This window comes from Stegostoma tigrinum, chromosome 29, assembly GCF_030684315.1.
Source record: "Stegostoma tigrinum isolate sSteTig4 chromosome 29, sSteTig4.hap1, whole genome shotgun sequence".
NCBI classification, from domain to species: domain Eukaryota; kingdom Metazoa; phylum Chordata; class Chondrichthyes; order Orectolobiformes; family Stegostomatidae; genus Stegostoma; species Stegostoma tigrinum.
The window spans coordinates 37,399,020-37,411,542 of NC_081382.1; the positions used below are offsets into that span (position 1 = coordinate 37,399,020).

Consider the following 12,523-nt stretch of genomic DNA (forward strand, 5'->3'; position numbering starts at 1 on the left):
TGAAACTATTCATGCTCCCTACAACCATTAATTGTAACTGCAGCCAATTTGGAATCACATTTCTTCCACACTTTCAAAGCCAACATATTGGTTCAGAAGTTAAGAATTACTATATTCCCATTTTCAAAATGATACAGTAGCTTTGAAATATTCACAAAGAATAGGAACTTTGTAGCATTGCCAAATGAATGTCTAGATTGATGCATGACAAAGGAGCATAATATTAAAATAAGAACAATTTATGAGTGCTTTTGGAATATGCTTTTTCACACAAAAGGCTATGGGATGTTCTACTTTAAGATTTTGGATGTTGGATCAGTTGAGATTTTCAAGACAGTGATTGATGTCATTAAAATTACCAAGGGATTGGCTATAGGTATGGTAAATTGGGTTAAGTTCAATCATGAACCAAAGAACTCCATTTATGAGCTGACTGACCTACTTTTGTTTTCTATAAATGGTACATTAATGAAGCCAATAGAAATGCTGTGTAACATGGTGTGAAGCTGGATGAACACAGCAGGCCAAGCAGTATCAAAGGAGCAGGAAAGTTTGTTTCAGGTGGGGACCCTTCTTCAGAAGAAGAGTCCCAACCCAAAATGTCAAACATTCCTGCTTCTCTGATGCTAAAATGTGAGGCTGGATGAACACAGCAGGCCAAGCAGCATCTCAGGAGCACACGAGATGCTGCTTGGCCTGCTGTGTTCATCCAGCCTCACATTTTATTATCTTGGAATTCTCCAGCATCTGCAGTTCCCATTATCTCTGCTTCTCTGATGCTGCTTGGCCTGCTGTGTTCATCCAGCTTCACACTGTATTATCTCAGATTCTCCAGCATCGGCATTCCTACTATCTCTAGAAATGCTGTGTAACTATTCTGGGTCAATATGTTATGTTTTTGTATAAAATCTTAAGTAATGTTTGTAATTGTTAGAATTGTGAGATGACTTGCGTGCATGGCCACAAGATCATAAATGTGAGAGCAGGAATAGACCATTTAGCCCATCAGGTCTGCTCTACTATTGAATACACTTAACAATCTACCCTCAACAGCCCTCTGTGATAAATGAAGCACAACCCAGAAACATACAAACATGGAAAATAGGAGCAAGAGTCAGACAATTCTCCCAAGGAGCCAACTCCAATATTCAACATTATCATGCTGAATCTTCTACCTAACCCATATTCCCACTGTCTTCCATAGGCCTTGACACCTTTGGCCTTTAGTGATCTACCATATTCTTTCTTAAACATATTCAGTAATTTGGCCTCCATGGCCTTCTGTAATAGAGAAATCCACCCTTTGAGTGAAGAGATTTCTCCTCTCCTTTGTCCAAAATGGCCTACATCATAACTTGAAACAGTGACCCTTGCTCTTTGGCCAGGGCAAACATTATCCCTTGTCCAGAATTTTATATATTTCCATGAGATCTTCTCTCATTCTTCATATTATGATCTGCTGCTTCTGTCAGTTTTCACATTGCTGTTATCACTCTTTTGACACCTCTCAGGTTTTCTAAGGACAAAACAAAACCTCAAAACATAACCAGCTAACAGAACTTAGAAATTCTGACCACCGAGGAAAAAAAAAATTGGAAACAGCTTAAGTATAATCAAAACTATATCCTCTGATTCTGAAATGTCCTGAAATATATAGAAATGTAGACCCTACCTGCCAGTTTGTAATTCGCTATTTGCTGTTTACCTGTGACAATGACTTAAGGTAGGTCTGTCATTACGTGACATGGAGGTGTGGTTTAAATGCATCTTTTTAATTTGTTTTATGTGTACCTTCTGAATTTTAAGAAAATGATTTTAATGAGTGTTCAAAAACTTTCCCATAATGGGACAATGATGAAGTTAATGGCTCATCCTGTGTGAATTCCTCGTCGCTTAGTTACCAGTGGTTCACTAGATGTTTTTATGGATGGTACAAAGGTATCTCTGTTCAGATTTCTTTGTAACACATTATATTATTTAATTCTTCACTTTGTCTGAGTTAGAAATTCAATCCATTGTTGAGGGTCAGATTTGACTGTACCTTGGAAATAAAGGCAGTGTGCATGTTAGGAAGCAGGTTGTTCTAAGAACTGAAGTTCATGAAGAAGAGCAAATTTAACAAGTTTGATAGAGCACTATGTCTCTGTCTCTGTTGCCTTCCTGTACATTCAGTAAGGAAATAGACTTGAGGATTTATGATGAAGAATTTTATTTCCTTTTATTACAGAATGTAATTCCAATTTCTTATGGTGGCTCAGTAGTTAGGAAAGCTGCCTCACACTGCCAAGGACTCAAGTTTAATTCCACCCTTGGGAACTTGTGCAAACTCCACACAGATATTCTCCCTGTGTCTGCATGGGTTTTCCCTGGGTGGTCCAGTTCGCTTCCACATTCCAAAGATATGCAGGTTAGGTGGATTGGCCATGCTAATTTGCCCATATTGTGTAGGCTGGGTGGGTTAGACATGGGAAAGGTGGGGTTACAGGGTTTGGGTAGATAGGGGTGTGGGTTTGGGTGGGATGCTCTTCAGAAGATCAATATGGGCTTGATGGGCCAAATGTCCTGCTTCCACACTGTAGGGATTCTATGAAGTATTTGTAATTAAAATTCCGAATCTCTTTTGAATTAAAATCATAGTTCAATTTGCAAAATTAGCTAGATAAAGATGAATACTAGTCCATGGTATGTCCAAATTTAATTTTTATATTCAAAGAATAAAGCTGTGTTGGAAGAAGATAAATAAACAAATTAAGATTAATCTAATTTACACAATTTTCAAACTGTAAACAAAATAAATGCAATATCCCTGTAGTCAAGCTGTACCCTTGAACTGTATGAATCCTTGAATTAACCTGCAAATTTATTTAGTTGTTCAATTCTGCTTTGCTTTGAGTCTTTTAAATAGTAGAGTTCAAGTAGATGAATTATTGGAAGGCCTTGGTAGATATTTGTTTGCTTTTGCTGTGGTATTAAAATACAAGGTCACATGCAGTCCGGTGGCTTTATTGGCTGGTTTACTTGTGTACTGCATCACAGCTTGCTTGGACATGTTGCAACTGCAATGCAACTGCATTGTCTTCATCGTTAGTCACAAGCTCAAGGTACAAATGCCAGTTTCTGCCCACTGTCAAGAAACAATCTTCATGCGTTTGTTTACTAATCCCAATGAATTCATTGCAAAGACCTAAGCACGCGTCAAATATCATCTTCCTTGGTTTGAGAGCAGTATGGGAGGGTAAGGAGACTATAACAGTATAATTGAAAGAAAATATAGTTCTACCAAAAGAGGAATATGTTATTTAATATATATTTGCAAATAGTTGCAAAATGTACATTTGTAATTTACAATAATTAATCAACGTGCATCAACAAATTGGAGACATTTGGATATGTCATAACGGAATGATTTAGTTGGCTCTCAGCAACTGATGTCTTTCACAGTTGTTATATTTCAAAGCTTGTGCTTGTCATCATACATTGTATTTTCTGACCTTGACTGTTATCATGCACTGCACTGTAAACAGACTATTTTATGTAGCTTCTGCATCAAATTAATTTGGTCTTTAATAAAAATCATGTTTTCAGATTTTGTATTTTTGTATATCCTGCTTGTGGAGGACAAACAACTAATGCCAAATTTGCAATAATGTTAATACGCCACATGAATGCTTACAACAATATTTCACTATAATATCACTTGCAACAGAGATGTTGTAGTAAGAATCACTTTGTGGTTGCTGTTGAATGCACCCTACAGTTTGCCTTACTTAAGTTAACTTGACTTTTGCTATATACCATGCAGTACGCCTTCAAAGCATTTACAAATTGCAAGTAAGTTGAACATGAGGCCTAAGGTGAGTGTACTGCTGCCAAAATGATATGTACTACTCAGAAAGAAAATCAGTAGAAAGTACTGAGATAACAGAATTGGGATTCTGTCACTGACTAAACAGAAATAACACACCTATATTCATTTGCCACCTGGGATCGTTGTTGGTCATCTGTTATCTTGTGTAGAAGAACTCTGTGGACAATGCGCATTTTATTGTTTTATTTGAGATTGTACAAAATGTACAGACTGTTCTGTTAGGAACTAAATTGTACAAATAATCAGTTTGCTTTAGCTCAGCATGTCTTCTGCATATCCCTGCAAGTTTCTATCACTGATTGGCGCTGAAGTTGGGTGCAATGTGAAGTTCCATTTGGTTTCAGTGGAGATTTACTTATCCCTATGTTTATTGACTCAGTTTATGTAACATCAAGATGAGGGCTGTGATATGGAACATCATCTTCAATTTAGGGACACCACGCTATCCATTCAGCTTTCTCAAAACAGACAATGCACATATTAAATAGAATAGCTGCTCACTCTGCTCTGCTATGCTAAACCATATCACCTAATGACAGCGCTAGAACAACATCATATACAGCGGTATCACCAGTGAGATGATTTTCCATTACTTCCTGACATCAGCTATTGTGGCCGCTCTGAGTCATTTTGCAAATACACTGGATTCAAAAGCAGCTCTGTGCCTTGCTCTGGATCTTTTAAGAGTTGTTCTGAGACGAATTGAGTTCAGTTTGCACTGGACCCATCCAGCAAAGTGAGTGGCTTTCAACTTATCGTTATCTGGATGCATCAGAAATATAATAAGCCTGCACCAAGTAATTGCACCATTCAGTCCCCTGCATTGGGTATAGGGTTATCACAGCCTCGATTCAAGTGTCCTTGTCTATTTTAACTTCTGTAGCAAATGACTGAAAGCAGAATTTTAAAATCAATTATTGGAGAGGGTTGACACCATGTTAGTCAACAGTTATTGCCTATCTCTAACGGCACCACCACCCCCCAAGGTAGTGGTGCTGTACCATCTTCCTGGACTTGGGTAGTGTTGCAGAACAAAGGAACTTAGCATGTTCAGGTACATAATTCTTTGAAGCTTGCATCACACATAGAGAAGGTGATTAAAAGGGTGTTTAGCACAGTCCTTTGAGTACAGAAATTGTGAAGTCGTGCTGAGGTTGTACAGGACATTGCTGATACCTCTTCTGGATTACTGTGTCCAGTTCCGCTTGCCCAATTAGAGGAAGGCTATCATTAAGCTAGAGAGGGTTCAGAAGAGATTAACAAGGACATTGCCCAGTATTGAGGGTTTGAGTTATAAAGATGTGGATAGACTGGGATTTTTTCACTGGAGTGTAGGAGGTTTAGAGATTACCTTTATAGAAGTTTATAAAATCATGACGAGTATAGAGGGGGTAATGGGAGGTGTCTTTTCCCTAGGATGGGGGATTTCAAGACCAGAAGGATTTTTAAGGTGAGAGGAGAGATTTGAAAAAGACATGAGGGGTGAATTTCTTACACAGAGGGTGTTTCGTGTATTGAATGAACTTCCTGAGGAAGTGGTGGATGTGGATACAAATGCAACATTGGAAAGACATTTGGATAAATTTGGGTATGAATAGGAAAGGTGTGAAGGGATATGGGCCAGGAGCAGGCAGGTGGCCCTAGAGTAGTATGGGATTATGTTCGGCATGGACTGGTTGTACTAACGGGTCTGTTTCTGTGCTGCATGATTCTCTGACTCTGTAACTTGCTTGCCAATGTCCAAGGTCTGTTCAGATTCAACCACATTTCTGAGAGTCATGAGACACATGCACACTAGAGTGAGTATGGATGGCAGATTCTCTTCTCTAAAAGACATTTATGAACCAGATGGGCATTTACAATAGATTGATATGACACAAAAACTGAAGTTGCTGAAAAAGCTTAGCAGGTTTGGCAGTATCTGTGAAGCGAAATCAGAATTAATATTTCAGCTCTGGACACCCTTCGTCAGAGCTAAAGAGTTCTGAGGAAGGGTCACCAGACCTGAAATGTAAACTCTGATTTCACTTCACGGATACTGCCAAACATGCTGAGCTTTGCCAGTAACTTCTGTTTTAGCTTCTGATTTACAGCTCCACAATTCTTTTGGTTTTCATTTAGTCTGATATGACAGTTTGATATTTTCATTCCCACTATTACTGAAACCCAGACTTTTTAACTCCAGATTTATTGGAATTAACTGGATTTAAATTCTCCAGCTGTAAAAGTGGGATTTTAACTCTTCTCAATGAATTGTTAGTCTAGGTTTCTGGATTACTATCCAGTATCAGAACTACATTGAGCCTAAAGAAAATGTAAAGGCTTTTCTGAAGTGCATCACTGGCTGACTAGACCAGCATTTATTGCTCATCTCTAAGTTCCCTTGAGAAGGTGGTGGCAAACTCATTCTTGTATTCTTGCATTCAAGCGATACAGGTACACCCACATTGGTGTTATGTGCAGGATTTGATAATGAAGGTGACACTGATGACATTCCATGTGCTAGCATGGTATTACTTAGCTGGACTCTTACATGTGTCAATATCTCTACATGGCTGCTGTCTTCTGGCTGTGGGCTTGGCAGCTACTATCAGAGAAGCCTTGGTGAGTTATTGCAGAGTGCATCTTGTAAATAATGTATGTTGGAATCACTATGAGTTAACATTTAAGGTATTGGATAGGTTGCAAACCCACAGCTTGCTTTGTTCTAGGTATTTTCCAGCTCCTTGAGTATTGCTGAAGCTCATCTGGGTGAGTGGGAATTACCCCATTGCAGTCCTTACTTGTACTTGGTGGATAAAATTTGGAAAGTCAGGAGTTGAGTTATTTGTTATGGTGTATTCAAACTGTGGTGGAGTATTTATGTGGCTAGTCTAGTTAAGGAACTAATCACGGGGTAAGCGACAAGTTGTTGATAATGGGAGAAGTCAGTGATGAGATTGTTCTTGAATGTCAAAAGGAGATGATTACAGATGCCTGTTTCTAAGTGCAGAAGTCTACTTTTCAGTCAAAGTTTGGATGTTGTCCAGGTCTTGCTGCACATGTGGAGGGATTTGGGCCAAGGTGGGACTAATTTACTTTGGGATCATGGTCGGCGTGGACTGGTTGGACTGAAGATTCTGTTTCCATGCTGTATGTCTCTGCATGACTGTGTAAGGAGTCGTGGATGGAACTGAAAAGAGTGCAGTCATCAGTGGCCTCATGATGGAGGAAAGGTTATTGATGAACAGCTGAACGCTAAGCACAGTGCGCTGAGGAAACCCTACTGCTGTGCCCTGCGACTGAAATAATTGGTCACAGGCTACCACCGCCACCTTTGAGGTAGGTATGGCTCCTTTTGGAATGACTGGGAAATAGAAGAAAAATACCATCTTGACAGAAACATTCAGCTAGGCCACTGAGAGGAAAGGAGGACTTCTAAAATGGTGGCAGAAGGGAAGCCCAGTGTCATTTTGTCAGATTCAACCACATTTCTGCGAGTCATGAGATTCATGCAGGCTAGAGTGAGTATGGATGGCAGATTCTCTTCTCTAAAAGACATTTATGAACCTGATGGGCATTTTCAACAGATTGATATGACACAAAAGCAGAAGTTGCTGGAAAAGCTCAGCAGACGTGGGATTAACACTGGCTCGGTTGCTTGCCTGCCAGCTGGAGGTAGGTGGCCAAAAAACTTAATGCGTTGGTGAAATAGCTGCTATTTTACTAAAATACCAGGATTTTGGTGTCTCCATGTAATAACATTTGTAGGGCCTCGATTATTCACTTTATTCGTTAATGACTTTGATAATTGCACAAAAAGTCATGAATCCAATTTTGCTGATGACACAAAATTTGGTGGCACTGTGGACAGTGTAGATACTAACATAAAATTACAAATGGATATTGACAGACTGGGCGAATTGGCAAAACTGTGACAGATGGAGATCGATGTCACTAAGTCTGGGGTTATCCATTTTGGACTGAAAAGGATAGACCAGGGCACTTCCTAGATAGCTTTAAATTAAATACAGTGGGTGCCCAAATAGACTTGAGGGTTCAGGTGCAAAGATCTTTAAAATGTCACACATGGCTGCTAAAAATAATCAAGGAAACCAGTGGAATGCTGGCGTTTATACCTAAAGGCTGGAGTACAAGGATACAGGAGTTGTACTGCAGATATACAAAGCCCTGGTTAAACTGCACCGGAGTACTATAAACAGATCTGGGCACAACACTTGAGGAAGGATAAATTGACCTTGTCGAGAGTACAACACAGGTTTACAAGAATGATGCCTGGACTTAAGGGGTTAAGTTATGAGGAGAGATCAAACGAATTAGGAATGTTTTCTCTGGAATTTACAAAGTTAAGGAATGATCTGATTGAAGTTTTCAGGATATCTAACAGGAAAAGACAGGGTAGAAAATGATAAACTATTTCCGCCAGTTGGAGATTCTATAAGGAGGGGACATAGTCAGAGAATTAAGGCTGGACCGCTCGGGAGAGAAGTTAGAAAGCACTTCTACATAAAAGGATGGCAGGGATTTAGAACTCGCTTCCACAAATGGCAGTGGATGCTGGATCTCTTGTTAATTTTAAAACTGAGATAGATAATTTTTTGTTCGGAAAGGTCATGAAGGGATATGGTCCAAAGGCATGTGTATTGAGCCAGTCCACAGATCAAACATGATCTCATCGAATGGTGAAACAAGATTGAAGGGCTGAATGGCCTACTCCAGTTCCATAATCATTCTGAGATGTATATTTTGGTATAAATCATGGTTGAAGTAAGAATTCTTATTTTGGGGTAAACAATCTCTACTTTTTTGTAATTTCCCGACCTCAAAAATGCAAATGTTAGGTTTATTTAATCAGAAATGGACCATTCCTCATAGATGAACTGATAGATCATAGAAAAATTGACTGGTTACTGAGCCAGCCAGGGTGGTTACTAAGCAAATGTTTTTGGATTAAGAAAATGGCTCCTTACATCATCTTCTACATGTTGCGACATTGGCTATTCTACAAAATGTGCTTCATTGCAAAACATCTTACAGCCAATGTCCTGAGATTGCAAAAGGTGTTATTTAAATGCAAGTTTTTGTTTAAGGTTGCTGTGCAGGATCCTGACCAATGAAATTGTGATTCAAAACAGTCTCAGTCATCAAAAGAAGTCAGGATGAACTGTGGTTGTGAAGAGAATGGTGATCAAGCTAGTAATACAGAAACTAAATCTAAATTATCTCCAGATGGTGGATCTAATCCACATTATTAGTTTGCCTGGCTACAGACAGTACCATTTGGCACTTTGTCTTTGTTGTTTATTATATCCCAAAGCACAAAACATTTTTTCAGAAGTGAATAGGTGCATCACGTATTTAGAGCTAGCAGGCAGTTTGTGCCCAGCAGGAGTTTGCAAAAGAGATGCATGATCAAGTAATCAGTTTGTTTGTGGCTGTGGGTGTAATATTGACTGGGATAATGTCCTCAGGTTCTTATAAGGTGCTCCAATTGAACACTTTGTCTAAAGAATTGTGCCCCAAACAGGCTGTCTAACTATCTAGGGAAAGGAAAAGCAGGGGTAAAGTACAGAAGAGAATCTTTGTCCATGCATTTTCTGTGCTTATTAATACATTTTACTCTACAGTGATTACTTGTTACTGATGAGGAGATTGTCCAAAAAGCATAAAGTTGACTGAATGCCTCCCTGGATGGCTGGCCAATCAGTAATTGATATTGACAAATGTCAGATGACAATTAGTCCTATAAATTTAAAAAAAAATCCATTGCTTTGCATGATGTGGGCTGGCCAGCATTTATTGACCATTCCTAATTACTCCGAAAAGGTTTTGATGAGCTGTCTCTTTGGGGGTATAGGTCCACCCACAGTGATGTTAGGAAGTGAACTACATCACTACAATGCTGGGTTTAGACTTTGCAAGCAGAAAATGCATCTTGGAATAATAATAGAAGCCATATTAAGTAGATTAGCAAAATGGTTTCTTTTAGCAGAATTGAGTCCATGCATTCATTATGTTCCCCGTTTGCAGTCTCACCAACCTACTTGACCTAGCCGTGAGCTTTTTTCTTTCTCTCTAGTTTCTTCATAACTTAGCTCATGGCTTCCTAAAACTTAAACTCATCCACAAAACCCACCATGTATGGCCTTGACTCCTTTCCCATTAGACTATTGGTCTTGCGGGCAACACTGACTCCCTTCATTTCACACAGCTCTGTCTCAGCAAACTGCCTCTCCCAGCGTTAACATTCATCTCTGCCACTGGTGCCTGTACTTTCATTTGCTGCTTCACTGCTCATTAGCTTCTCTTAATCCCCTCACTTTGCCCAACTAATGGAAGTTGCTTTGTGGTGAGTGGGAGTTGCTTTGTAATCATATGTATGGCTGACTCCTGTGTTTAATTAAAGTGGAGTATGGAAGATAATAACAGAATAGACACAGTAAAGACCTAGATATTCCCACTTTAAGGGTTTCGTAGTGAAGTAGCAAAAGAGCATATACTGTTAGGAGTACTTCTAGCATCTTTACACTCTGCCAAAGAACTTTACTGTGAAAGGGGTACTTTGTGAAATGTGGAGAGAGTTGCAGTGTAGATAAATATGATAACTAATTTGTGCATAAAAGATAAATGAGCAGATAGCCTTTGAAAGCTGCTGTTGAAGGATGGAAGAATGGAAAAATCTATTGACTGTCTTCAATTTTAATACCTTGTTAATTACAAGTTGTCCACACCAGACATTCTTTTTATGAAAATATTCTTTGTTGAGAGTCCCTTTAATCTTTAGTTATTAAATGCATGAATGGTATCTCGTTTCTACTCCTGAGTAGGCTTTGTGGTTCCAATTTATCATCTGTTTGCAATTAGTAGAAGGTATTGCTCATTCTGCCTTCAAAGACTTTTTTTGCAGAAAGTCCCTACAGTATGGAATCAGGCTATTCCGCCCATTGCGTCCACACTAACCCTGTGAAGAGCATCCCACCCAAGACCTGTCGTCCTGCATTTCTACATCCTTAGCCACTATGGGCAATTTCCTACGGGCAATCCACCTGACCCGTCCATCTTTGGACTGAGGGAGGAAGTCCACGCCGACATTTGGAAAATGCGTGAACTCCGCACAGACAGGCTCTCAAGGGCAGACTTGAACCAGGGGCCCTGGTACTATGTGGTAGGAGCGTTAGCCACTGAGCCACCATGTTACCCTTGGCATTGCATGCATTGGTTTTATTATGTCCTTGCCAGTTATACACTAAATACCTTGTGCTAATAATGCAAATAGTCCTAAGAGAAGCTGAGATTTATCTTATAGCTGGAATAGTTTGATGTTTGAGCAAAATGAAATAAAAGGAATTTGTGGAAATTTCCAATTTGTGGTGGGAAAGGTGGAAGAGAAATCCAGGAGCAGCGATCTGTTTTTCCTTCAAGAGTAATTGCATTGGGCAGTTATTTACTTGTAAACTGACTTGGAAATTCATGCCTCAAATTGAAAATCTCTCGAACCTACCAATCAATTTATGCTGGAGATAATAGGAACTGCAGATGCTGGAGAATCTGAGATAACAAGGTGTAGAGCTGGATGAACACGGCAGGCCAAGCCTTCAAAGTTCTAGGCCCGAAACATCAGCCTTCCTGCTCCTAAGATGCTGCTTGTCCTGCTGTGTTCATCCAGCCCTACACCTTGTTAAACGATTTATGCTGCTCTGTTAGCTCCTTCCACAAGGTAGTATGTTTTTAAAGTGAAAAACTTTTTGAATGTGTGCATCAACTGTTGATTAAGCTCACCACAGGAAATAAGGGTACGCAGGAAGAGGCCATAAGACTCTGAGAAACGGTAACAGGAGTAGGCCGTTCAGCCCCTGTGCCTGCTTTGCCATTCAATAGGATCATGGCTGATCTCGACATTCCTCACTTTTTCCTGCCTCTTCCTTGCAAACCTTAGTTCTTAGACTGATCAAGAAATATCTATCTCATCTTTAAATGCAAACAAGGACTCTGCCCCAACAGTTGTCTGTGGCAAGGAGTTTCAAAGACACTCAATCCTCTGAGAGAAGAAATTTCTCCTTATGTCAGTCTCAGATTGGCATCCCTTTCCCCCTTGGTGGATTTATTAATGACTGGAGGCATACATTTAATGGAAGGGCCAGAACACTTGGAGGAGATGTGCAAAAAAAGCCTTTTTACCAGAGGGTTGGGGAATCTGGAACTCACTGACTGTAAGGGTGGTAAAGATAGAAACCCCTATAACATTTAAGAAGTATTTAGATGTGTACTTGTGATGCCAAGGCTGACAAGGATATGGGCCAAGAACTGGAAAATGGGATCGGAATAGTGAGGTAGTTGATTTTGACGGGCATGGAGGAGATGGGCCGAAGGGTGTTTTTCTCATCTGTAGACCCCTATGGCTATAGCACCTGGTAATTTCCTTTTTAGCAGCATGATCATTATTAATGTAGCGCCAGTTAACTTTTCTCACGCTGAAATTGAACATTTAATTTCTGGAGTCCGATTTTTGCAGGTAGCAAATTGTTCTTCAAAGGTTTTAACAGTATCAAATTTTAAATTTCTTACCACTCTTGATTTATGCTTCTTTTTAACTCTTTCCAAATGAACTGTAATTCATCCTTTTTCAGCCTATATGGCAGCTAACAGTAATTACAT

General features: G+C 39.6%; 1 protein-coding gene across 4 annotated transcripts in view; it reads left to right on the plus strand.

Annotated features, from left to right (window-relative positions):
- Window positions 1–12,523, plus strand: part of kcnt1b (potassium sodium-activated channel subfamily T member 1b) — a 406,769-nt gene that overhangs the window by 26,341 nt on the left and 367,905 nt on the right. The window lies entirely within an intron of this gene.